Source organism: Aethina tumida, chromosome 4 (genome assembly GCF_024364675.1).
Source record: "Aethina tumida isolate Nest 87 chromosome 4, icAetTumi1.1, whole genome shotgun sequence".
NCBI classification, from domain to species: Eukaryota; Metazoa; Arthropoda; class Insecta; order Coleoptera; family Nitidulidae; genus Aethina; species Aethina tumida.
The window spans coordinates 18013835-18026777 of NC_065438.1; the positions used below are offsets into that span (position 1 = coordinate 18013835).

General features: G+C 24.9%; 1 protein-coding gene across 1 annotated transcript in view; it reads left to right on the forward strand.

The window, feature by feature from the left end:
* The first annotated feature begins 1595 nt into the window (after positions 1 to 1595).
* The window catches only part of LOC109599739 (zinc finger protein 91-like), a 68188-nt gene continuing 56840 nt past the window's right edge, over positions 1596 to 12943 (forward strand). Inside the window, exon 1 of the mRNA XM_049966825.1 lies at positions 1596 to 1630. The gene's annotated coding sequence lies outside the window, so the exon portion shown is untranslated. The remainder of the gene's footprint in view (positions 1631 to 12943) is intronic.

The window sequence follows — 12943 nt, forward strand, 5'->3', positions numbered from 1 at the left end:
TCTTGGTATATTAATATTTAAATTTCTAAATATCTTTAAATATATTATTTTCTCTATTTTTTAGTTCTTTTATATATTATCTATTCTTAAATTCAACAGATTCAGACTTTTTCAATTTAAGTTTTTATACTTTACTAAATATATATTTTTTTAAATTTAAATTATTAAATTTTTTAAATTTTATTATTTTTTTAAGATTATCGAAACCGCCGAAATGTCTGAAATTTCATAAATTGGTTAGATTTGTAAAATTAATAAATTATTTAATTAATTTATATTATTTAGAATTCATTGAAAATTAATAAGATTTTTTAGACTATTTTCTATTTTTTGGCTTAATTTCAAATCCTATAAATTTTTAACGTTTTTTACATATTTGGATTGTTGTCTTAATCTAATTTATATATATTTATATACAATTTTGAATTTTAATCTTTGCTGGTTGGTAAAATTCATTAGATTAGATTTTTTAGTCCAGATTATTTATATTTTTTGGTTAATATGTATATTCTTTGACATTTCTAAATAGCTGAGCTACTTCAAATACATCAGACTCCTAAAATGAATTTCTTTATATTATTTACATAATTTACAATTTTGGTTCATGTTGGTTGGAAATTCATTAAATTAATCTGATTTACTCAGATTTTTATTTTTTTTTTCAAAATTTTTTTATATTTTTAAATATTTATATATTTGAGATTATTTATATTTTTTAGTTCAGATATTTTAGCTTCTTCATTTTTTATATTCTTTGACATTTCTAAATTATTGAATTATTTCAATTATCTTACTTCTTTATATATTTTACTCAATTTAGAATTTTACTTTACGTTTGTTTGTAAAATTTATTGAATTTTTCTAATAGTTGTAATTTTTTATATTACATATGTCATATTATTTTGCTTCAAATATCTCTGATTTTTTTAGTTCCGATACTAATTTAAAATTTTAGAAAATATATTAAATTATTGAAATTTTTCCCAGACTTATTTTTTTCAAATTCTTTCAGATTTTTAAGCTACTTCAATTGTCTTATTTGTCTATATGTTTTACTCAATTTAGAAATTTATTTTGTTTGTTGATAAAATTCATTGATTTATTGAGATTTACCCCGATTCTTTAGATTTTTTAATTTTTTTAGACTTTTTAGATTCAATTTATTTTACACATTTATAGATTTCATCATATTTATATCCTTGACAAATGAATTTAGATGCTTAGTTAGATATAGGCAACCCGCTTTTAGGAAGAGGTATTACCAGTTGATAATATAATATTCAAATTTATAATCGTAGTACTAAACTCGATGTTCTGTATTACTAATGGTTAAGTTACAAAATTCAGTAGTAACAGTTTTATAGTAACAAAAATATTTTATTTTTATTATTTATTTATTAAGTTCAGCATAGATTTACCTGCATTTAATTTAGATGTTAGATATAGGCAACCAACTTTTACCTAGAAGTTTTGTTGGTTGAATACGATGAACTTAAATAATGATAATGAATAATAATGCACAAAATCATGATCCTGATGAACATCATCACCATTTATAACAAAATATTCCTTAACATAAAAGTTAGATGACTTGATGGGCAAGCAAGATTAAACAAATTATTGAATTATGGTGAGTTTTTCTCGTTTTTAACATATAATTCAAAACATTTAGTTACACAACATAAAATAAACAACGCAGAAATTCCAATGTAGCAATTGTCGACAATTTTTCAACAAAACCCTTTATGATGTTTCGCAACCCACAGTCACATTCATCGGATTTTCAGGAGGCGGGTTCATTAGTATCTTTCAATCGACGTGATTGCAATTTGTATGTTAATAAAGCTCCCCTCGTTGTTATACCCGATGATTTGCAACTATCAAGTGCAATTTAATGATTGTGGATCGGCCGATATGGCCATTATCACATTGTTTAATTTGAATTCCCTAATTAGGATAGTACCTTTCATCTCGCCAATGAATCACATCTAACTACGTGCTGTACGTGAACGTTAATTGAATTACACTGTTAAATATATATTAAAGCACCACCTATAATTTTGTAAATAAATTTTTCTATTTAAGAATATAGTACTTTGTTTGTATTAATTTTGAAACATCTCCGTATATTATTTTTAAGTGTGTAAACGTTTTTACAAGATTTTATTACGATATTTATTAAAAGTTATGACTTTAAAGAATATAAACTAGTCATAAAAAATAATTAAATTTAAAACTTTTCCGGAGTCCTCGAAATGATTATTTAAATCTAATATTGATCAATATTTTGGACATTTTAAAAACTAATCTAAAAATTCATATTTTTTATTATATTCATCAATTTTAAACTAACTTTTAAGAAAATATTGGCAAACAACTTAAATTTTATTTTGTAGAATTTATATTAATTATTTATTATAAGTTGAGAAATTTTATTAATTTTACACACAATTTATTAAATTTCAAAAAATGAAATGATCATTTAAATCTAATATTAATTATTTTGGTAATTTCAAAAATACTTATTAAACTTATCTAAAAACTCATATTTCTTTATTAAATTTACAAATCTTAAACTAACTTTCAAGAAAATATTGTTAAATAAAGTAACTGAATGTTTGCATATTAAATTTGTATATTTTTTGATTAAATATATTAAGAAATTAATAAAATTATAATTATATTTTTAATTTCACATATTTCACAATTTTTTATAAATAAAGTTGAGAAATTCTATTAATTTTACATATAATTTATTAAATTTCAAAAAATGAAAAAATACTTATTGAACTAATCTAAAAACTCATATTTTTTTATTAAATTCATAAATTTTAAACTAACTTTTAAGAAAATACTATGAAATAATATAAAGTAATTGAATTTTTTCATTTTAAATTTGTAGAATTTCAGATTAAATAAATTAAGAAATTAATAAAATTATAATTATATTTTTAATTTCACATATTTCACAATTTTTTATATATAAAGTTGAGAAATTTTATTAATTTTACATATAATTTATTAAATTTCAAAAAATGAAAAAATACTTATTGAACTAATCTAAAAACTCATATTTTTTATTAAATTCATAAATTTTAAACTAACTTTCAAGAAAATATTGTGAAATAATATAAAATAATTGATTTTTTTCATTTTAAATTTGTAGAATTTCAGATTAAATAAATTAAGAAATTAATAAAATTATAATTATATTTTTAATTTCACATATTTCACAATTTTTTATATGCAAAGTTAAGAAATTTTATTAATTTTACATATAATTTATTAAATTTCAAAAAATGAAATGATCATTTAAAGCAAAAATTAATTAATTTTTTGAAAATTTCAAAAATTCTTATTGAACTAATCTAAAAACTCATATTTTTTATTAAATTCATAAATTTTAAACTAACTTTCAAGAAAATATTTTGAAATAATATAAAATAATTGAATTTTTTCATTCTAAATTTGTAGAATTTCAGATTAAATAAATTAAGAAATTAATAAAATTATAATTATATTTTTAATTTCACATATTTCATAATTTTTTATATATAAAGTTGAGGAATTTTATTAATTTCACACTTAATTTATTATCAAAAAATGAAATAATCATTTAAATCTAATATTAATTAATTTTTTGGAAATTTCAAAAATACTTATTGAACTCTAAAAACTCATATTTTTTTATTTAATTCATAAATTTGAATTTAAATTTTAAGAAAAAATTGTAAAATAGTGTAATATAATTGAATGTTTTCATTTAGGACAATCTGCAAGAACATGTCGTATCATATGGCCCTGTTATAGGTCCAAATTTGTTATTAATGTACGATAATATAGCCCATATAGTCCAATATTAACTTACAGACGTTGGTTTTAATGCTATGGCTATGGCCTGGTCAGCTCGATCTTAACCCAGTAGAACATATCTGGGACATTATTGGGAGACGTTTAAGGGACGATCCTAACCGTCCAAATAACTTAGAGGAAGTAGAGAGTCTATTACTAAAAATTTGGGAGAATTTTTACCAAAATGTAATTCAAACCCAAATTTTGAGTATGAACAGATATGGGACTGTCATTCCTGGTAGCCCATATTAATTTTTATTTTTATAAACATCAAATTTTGTTAATTTTTTATAAAAACAATATTTTTTAAAATTTTTTGTAACAATTATAAATGATTTTTTTTTTTATTTAAATAGATATACGCTTATTTTTCCCGTTTTTAGAAAATATTATTAATACTCAGTTATTATTGGTGTGGTACAAGTTATACAAAACTAAAAATACCGATTAACATCAATTAGTTGTGCGGATGACAAAAAAAAAAGAACAAAAACCGCCGACCGTACACCCGAAAACGAGACGGTGCGTCCGTTGATGGTACAGGTGACACATGCCGGTGTCAAAGCAAAGTTTTGCGAAGTCAAAAGAAGTCCCGTTCGTTTGCAATCTGAGATAATCGAGTATTACTACCGGTAATGCCATCTGCCCGTTCCGTTTTTTTCTTTCTTCCACCAGTACCTACATGATTTATAAAATGCCTTTTAACGACCGAAAGCAGGGCTGCGATCCGCAACTGTATGTAAATGCTAATCCGTCAGTTCTGCTTTATTTTAAACGTGTGTGCACGGACGCAAAAAGAATGAACTATTTGTCTGAGGCACGCACCCCGCACAGTGCTAGACCGTTCCGCGGGGTACCACCGGCAAGTGGAGGTGGTTGGAATGACAAAAGAAATACGAAACTAAGCAGATAGCATAAGGTAGGCGGACACGGACGAAAAACAATGGTTAACTATGTACAAAACTGCGATGCACCACACATGAACCACCCAAAAATAGGGAGACGTCAAAAAAGGCGAACGTCTTAATTCATATTAATTTCTTAGTCGGCGTCTGCGTAATGATGCACGAAATGATATAATTTCCGTTTCGCGGCGTTCCATTGTTCTAAAACGCGTCGGTCTGTTTCTGCGGTTTTTTGTCTTTCGTTAACTATGCTAACTTAACTCATTATACAGGTGTGCCCTCCAACTTGGAAGCTTTTTTTTCTTTATCCCCGTTTCGTGTGTTACATACAATGTTGCGAGTCGTGTGATTAATTAGGATGTACGCATGTGGTACTGAAACTTGTCTGCAGATTAATAAGTGCGCTTTTAATTCAATTAATTTTTTTTATTTTGAATTAAGGTTTATCGAAATGCTTATCGGAAATTTATTAATTTGCGACCATTTTTGGTTTTGTGATTCATAAAGACATCTGAAATTTGGCATAAATTTATTAATTATGCATTTATTATGGTTCGTTAATAATAATTTTAAACATTAAATTGATTCTTGGGTTCTTATATATTTGAGAATATTTAAAATGTCAAATATATTATTTTATTTTTGTATATATTTCTAAGATCTTTTATATTTCCTCTATGACTAAATTAAAAGCTATTCAGATTTTGTTATTTATAAATAAATTCTTTAATTTCTATTATATTCTTTAAATTTAAGATTAGATTTAGGTTTTTCTTTTTATTTTATCTGTTAAAATTCTTAACATTATGATATTTTATACATTTTATATCTCTGAGTTTCATAAAATCAATTCTTCAAACAGATTCTTTGACATTTTTAGATTATTAAGCTTTTTCAAACATCTTAGAAACCTAAAATGATAAAAGAATATAAAGAAACTAAACAATTTAGAATGTTGGTTGGTAAAACTTATTGATTCACTAAGATTTATCCAGATTTTTTAGATTTTTCAAATTCTTTGTATATTTTAGACTTTATTAATCTGAGATTATTTATATTTCTAGATCAGATACTTTAGATTCTTCAGTTTTTTATATTCTTCAACATTTCTAGATTCTTAAACTTCTTCAAACATCTTAGAATCCTAAAATTATCAGTTTCTTTACATTCTGTTCACAATTTAGAATTTTATTTTTTGTTGGTTGGTAAAATTCATTGATTTATTGAGATTTATTCAGATTTCTTAATTTTTACAAATTCTTTGTATATTTTGGACTTTATTAATCTGAGATTATTTATATTTTTAGATCAAATACGTTATATTCTTCAGTTTTTTATATTTTTCGACTTTTTTAGATTCTTATGCTTCTTTAAACAGCTTAGAATTTTAAAATGATTAGTGTACTTACATTTTTTACACAATTTAGAATTTTATTTTTTGTTGGTGGTATAATTCATTTATTTAATGAAATTTTTTTTTGATTTTTCAATTTTTTTTATATCTTAGACTCTATTTATCTGTGATTATTTCTTTTTTCTTAAGTCTCCTCGACCTTTATAGATTTCTTAAGTCTCTTCAAACATCTTAGATTTCTAGAATGATTAGTTTCTTTACACAATTTAGAATTCTGTTTTTTGTTGGTTGGTAAAACTCATTGATTTTTCAAATTTATTGAGATTCACCCAGATTTTTTAGGTTTTTCATATTCTTTGGATATTTTAGACTCTATTTATATGAGATTATTTGTTTTTTAGGTAGGATACTTTAAATTTTGCAGTTTTTATATTTTTTTATTATTCTAGCTTCTTAAGCTTTTTCAAACATCTGAGAATTAATTATAAAATGATTAGTTTCCTTACATTTTGTAAACAATTTAGAATTTTATTTTTTGTTGGTTGGCAAAATTCAGTGATTTTTCAAATTCTTTAGATATTTTAGACTATATTTATCTAAGATTATTTATATTTTTTTTTTTCAGATACTTTAAATTCTTCAGTTTTTTATATTGTTCGACATTTCTAAATTTTTAAACTTCTTCAAACATCTTAGAATCATAAAAGGATTAGTTTCTTTACATTATTTACATATTTTATTATTAATTGAATTATGGGGATTTCTCACATTTTTCAAATTCTTTAGGTTTTTAAAATGTTGAGACTATTTATAAATTTTATTCCTTAGAAATTTTACATATGATTTAAATCTCTTATATGAAAAACCTAAAAATGTTATTTTGACAAAATTGTTTTAACTAAATGTTGTCCTGTCAATATTAATAACAAAGCCAATAAAAACTGATACAAATTATGCAAATTATTTATATCTAGGTCGAATTTTTTATGTACATAAATTTGGGATCGCGTTCTTGACTCCATATAAAACCGTCTCTTATAAATTTTATGTGTGAATAGTGTAACGTCCTTAAACACAGTTATTTCGAAAACATCCCAATTTTTTAACCTGACACATGCATTTATTCCGGTGAAAGCGTGTTATAATTTAATATTAGGTATCAAACATCAATAATTTCAAGCTTTACGTTATTCTTTGCCCGGTTGTTCTTTCCTTTTTTGTTTCATTTGAGAGAAGAAAAAAACGGCACGAAATTACAGCGTATCGCGTGAAAATAGAGCGTGAGATTTCAGACAGATTTCTTTCTGGGTCTTTCGGTAACAAGTGCCGTATCTCGCGTTACGTAAGACCAACCCTTTGAAAAAATGTGTCACGATTTCTTCGGAATCCAGCACGCAATTTGTACCTTCGACGAAGGTCGTTTTTTTTTTTTAAAAAAAATACCGCATTTGATTTGACCTCAATATTTCAATGAATAAAAAAAAACTATGATATATGGTATTTTGTCGATTGAACATATATCCGGAATTATTCTTTCTTTAGATTATTTGTTTAATTATATAAGTTCTTTATGTGCATTCTTCGAATTCTTCAGTTTCTTCAGTTTCTTCAGGTTCTTCAGATTATTCAGATTCATCAGATTTTCTCTACATTCTGTATATCGTTTAGATTCTTTATAATCATTAGATTTTTAGACTATTTAGACTCTTTACACTGTTTATATTCTTTAGATTCTTTACATTCTTTTAATTCTTTACATTCTTTACATTCTCTTCTTTACATACTAATCTAAAAGAAATCAAAGAATCTAAAGAAAATTATTATTATATTCTTTCAGATTCTTTTAGATTCTTTGGATTCTTTAGATTCGATTCTTTAGATTCTTTAGATTCTTTAGATTCTTTAGATTCTTTAGATTCTTTAGATTCTTTAGATTCTTTAGATTCTTTAGATTCTTTAGATTCTTTAGATTCTTTAGATTCTTTAGATTCTTTAGATTCTTTAGATTCTTTAGATTCTTTAGATTCTTTAGATTCTTTAGATTCTTTAGATTCTTTAGATTCTTTAGATTCTTTAGATTCTTTAGATTCTTTAGATTCTTTAGATTCTTTAGATTCTTTAGATTCTTTAGATTCTTTAGATTCTTTAGATTCTTTAGATTCTTTAGATTCTTTAGATTCTTTAGATTCTTTAGATTCTTTAGATTCTTTAGATTCTTTAGATTCTTTAGATTCTTTAGATTCTTTAGATTCTTTAGATTCTTTAGATTCTTTAGATTCTTTAGATTCTTTAGATTCTTTAGATTCTTTAGATTCTTTAGATTCTTTAGATTCTTTAGATTCTTTAGATTCTTTAGATTCTTTAGATTCTTTCTTTACATTTTTTCCTTAGATTCTTTAGATTTTTTAGATTTATTTCTTTATATTCTTATCTTTAAATTATTTTTATTGTTTTGTTTTCTTATATTTTCTCCCATGTTTAATATTCTTCAGATTCATCAAATACTTTAGATTCTTCACATTGTTCAGATTCTTCAAATTCTTTATATACTGCAGGTTCTTGATATTCTTCAGAATCTTCAGATTCTTGTGATTCTTCAGTTTATTCAAATTTTTCATGTTCTTTAGTGTCTCTAGATTCTTTAGATTTTCTGGATTTCCTAAATTCTTTAGATTTTTTAGATTTTCTTAACATACTCTAATTTCTCGAGTTTCTCTAGTTTTTTAGTTTCTCTAATTTATTTAGTTTCTTTGCTTTCTGTAATTTCTTTAGTTTGGTTCTTTAGTTTCTTTAATTTCTTTAGTTTCTTTAGTTTCTTTAGTTTTTTTAGTTTCTTTAGTTTCTTTAGTATCTTTAGTTTCTTTAGTTTCTTTAGTTTCTTTAGTTTCCTTAGTTTCTTTAGTTTCTTTAGTTTCCTTAGTTTCTTTAGTTTCTTTAGTTTCTTTAGTTTCTTTAGTTTCTTTAGTTTATTTAGTTTATTTAGTTTATTTAGTTTATTTAGTTTCGTTTCTTTAGTTTCTTTAGTTTCTTTAGTTTCCTTAGTTTCTTTAGTTTCTTTAGTTTCTTTAGTTTCTTTAGTTTCTTTAGTTTATTTAGTTTATTTAGTTTCGTTTCTTTAGTTTCTTTAGTTTCTTTAGTTTCTTTAGTTTCTTTAGTTCCTTTAGTTTCTTTAGTTTCTTTAGTTCCTTTAGTTTCTTTAGTTCCTTAAGTTTAGTTTCTTTAGTGTCTTTACTTTCTTTAGTTTCCTTAGTTTCTAAGTTAGCTTTAGCTTATTTACTTTTTTAGGTAAATAAACATTATCAAAATACGTTTCAATTTATTTGGGATTCATCACACAATTGGTATTTTTAACAAATGTCTCTTTTTTTAAGTAAAACCGCAATTGATTCGAAGTTATTATTTCAATAGAAAGGCAAACAATGACGCATTTCGTTTATTGGACATAATTCCGGAAGTACGAAACCGAACTACCTGGAAGAACAGCAAACTGAAATTGTGGCCCTTCAAGTATCACTTGTTAAAAAAAACAAACAACACGAGCACCTTATAATTACAGGTAAAGTTTTCTCTGCCGGTTGCCAGTCCGGACCAGTTTTATTATTCGCAATTTCGCATTTTAAACGCGGGTAATTTAATATAAATAAAATAATTACACGGATAATAAGCGACGGGATTTTTCAGTAAAAATCAATTCAACCCACACGTTATCTTCAATCTCGATCGGGATAAGATTGATTATATATAATTTCGGGCCCGAATTATTCCACATTTTAATCGCGGCCGAAACGTACATTTCTTCGGCCGCTAATTAAAAATAAAAATAAAACCGACGTTTCATAACGAAAAGGATGATTTCCGTTGCGGGTCTATCCGGGCCGTAAAACTTTTAGTGCAGGTGGACGACAATGTCGGTGTCGAACCGATTGTTATTACACTCTTTACACGTAATTGAACGTCGCTGGGTGTCGGACGTTCGTCACGTTTCCATTGTAAACCGTGCGACCGGACAAATATTTATTTGGGCCCGCTGCGGCATCAATAAAATTCGTACTACGGCCCACGCTGGCGCCACTCCATTGAGCGGACACCTCCCGACGCGACGCACCCTCGTGATTTATTTGGTGGTTCGTCTTCTGATTGTGCGTCGAAGTTCCCGAATCCATGAATCAATGGACTGGCGAAAATCGCTTCGTCGCAATGTAGGGCGCGGCAGTACCGCGGTACCGCAGTTTAAAAATCGGGATGTCAAAAGAAAATATTTTTTTCTTTTAGATTCTTTTGGATTCTTTTTGATTCTTTTCGATTATTTCAGATTATTTTAGATTCTTTTAGATTCCTTTAGATTCTTTTAAATTCTTTTAGATTCTTTTCGATTCCTTTAGATTCGTTTAGATTCGTTTAGATTCGTTTAGATTCGTTTAGATTCTTTTTGATTCGTTTAGATTCTTTAGATTCTTTAGATTCTTTAGATTCTTTAGATTCTTTAGATTCTTTAGATTCTTTAGATTCTTTAGATTCTTTAGATTCTTTAGATTCTTTAGATTCTTTAGATTCTTTAGATTCTTTAGATTCTTTAGATTCTTTAGATTCTTTAGATTCTTTAGATTCTTTAGATTCTTTAGATTCTTTAGATTCTTTAGATTCTTTAGATTCTTTAGATTCTTTAGATTCTTTAGATTCTTTAGATTCTTTAGATTCTTTAGATTCTTTAGATTCTTTAGATTCTTTAGATTCTTTAGATTCTTTAGATTCTTTAGATTCTTTAGATTCTTTAGATTCTTTAGATTCTTTAGATTCTTTAGATTCTTTAGATTCTTTAGATTCTTTAGATTCTTTAGATTCTTTAGATTCTTTAGATTCTTTAGATTCTTTAGATTCTTTAGATTCTTTAGATTCTTTAGATTCTTTAGATTCTTTAGATTCTTTAGATTCTTTAGATTCTTTAGATTCTTTAGATTCTTTAGATTCTTTAGATTCTTTAGATTCTTTAGATTCTTTAGATTCTTTAGATTCTTTAGATTCTTTAGATTCTTTAGATTTTTTAGATTCTTTAGATTATTCAAATTCAATTCTTTAGATTCTTCTCTTTAGATTATTGTTATTGTTTTACCTCATGTTTAAAATTCATCAGTACCGCAGTACCGCAATTTATAAATCAGGACGTCAAAAGAAAGTAATTTTTTACAGATTGTTCCTTTTTTGCGTCCGCAGGGGAAGCAATTACAGTCACAGACAAATTTTCGGTGATAATAACGACCGTCTGCGACAGCACAATTAAAAGAAAAAGAAAAAAAAAGAAGAGAAAAAAATTAAAACGGTACTCGTGGAGTAAACAATTAAGTCGATGTGCACGCGTTTTTCAATTGCGCAATTGGGTAAACATTGTCGTTTGGCGTTATTATGTCACGTCCGTTGGATTAAGGAGGAAAATTGTGAGATGTGCAAATATGAAAATTTTAATTGCTGGTTACCAGTAAACGGCCTCAGTTCAGCAACGAGGCGAGATTAAAAGCGCCGAAGGATTGTCTACACTGACCTTCATATAAAATGAAGCTCTCGATTTGGAACTGTTCGTAAAACAAATATCTTTATAAATAGAGAAACATTTACCAAAAAAGACTGGTTTATTATGTTTATTATATGATTTATTAATTTTTTAGTTTTTTTAGAATTATTTTATAGATTTATTAGATTGTAATATTCTTCAGGTTTTTCGCAATCCCTAGATTCTCCAATTTTTTCAATTATTTCCAATTAGTTAGATTCTTCAGATTACTTTAGACTCTTTAGTTTTTTTTTTTAATTCATAAGATTCTTTAAATAAATTATTAGATTATTACGATTCTTTATATTTTTAAATTCTTAATATTTTCAGATCGTTTAAATTCTTTATTTTACTAAGATTCTTTAGACTCTTAAGAATTATGATTCTACAGATATTTCAAATTACTCAGGGTCTTCAGACTCTTTAGTTTCTTCAGAATCATCAGATACTTAAAATTAATCAGATTTACAATATTTTAGTTTTACAATATTTTAGTTTATATTATGTAGTCTTTTTTTACATTTTATTAGATTTTCAAAATACTTTGTATTCTTAAAAATTTTTTCTACTTACATTTTTATAGACTTTTTATGGATTCTTTAAATTCCATTCATTCATCTTAGATTTTAAATTGTTTAGTTTATTTAAATCTTTTAGTTTGTTTAGATTTTTGTGATTTTTTATTTTCTTATGTTTCTAGTTTCTTCAAATTCTTCACATATTTCAATTTTCAATCAATTTCTTCAAATTACTTAGATTCGTTAAATTTCTTCGATTGTTCAGTTAAACATTAAATTTAATTTCTTTAGATTTTATAGATTATTAAGATTCTTATGATTGTTTTTTTAATTCTTTACATTTTTTATATTTTTAATATTCTTCCAAATCTTTTATGATTCTGTATATTTTTAGATACTTAAAATTATTAAGAATCTTATGATTCTTTAGATTCTTCAGATTTCTCAGATTCGTCACTTTCAGTCTTTTTCAAGTTATTTTGATTCTTAATATTCTTGTGATTCTTCAAGTTCTTCACAATTTCAAAATTTTATGGTTTTTTTGATTATTTTAATTCTTTATATTTCTAACATACTTAATATTTTTTAAATTTTGAAATTTATCAAATTTTTTTGTTAATATTGTTAATATTGTTAATCTTGATATTCTTGATATTCTTGATATTCTTGATATTCTTGATATTCTTGATATTCTTGATATTCTTGATATTCTTGATATTCTTGATATTCTTGATATTCTTGATATTCTTGATATTCTTGATATTCTTGA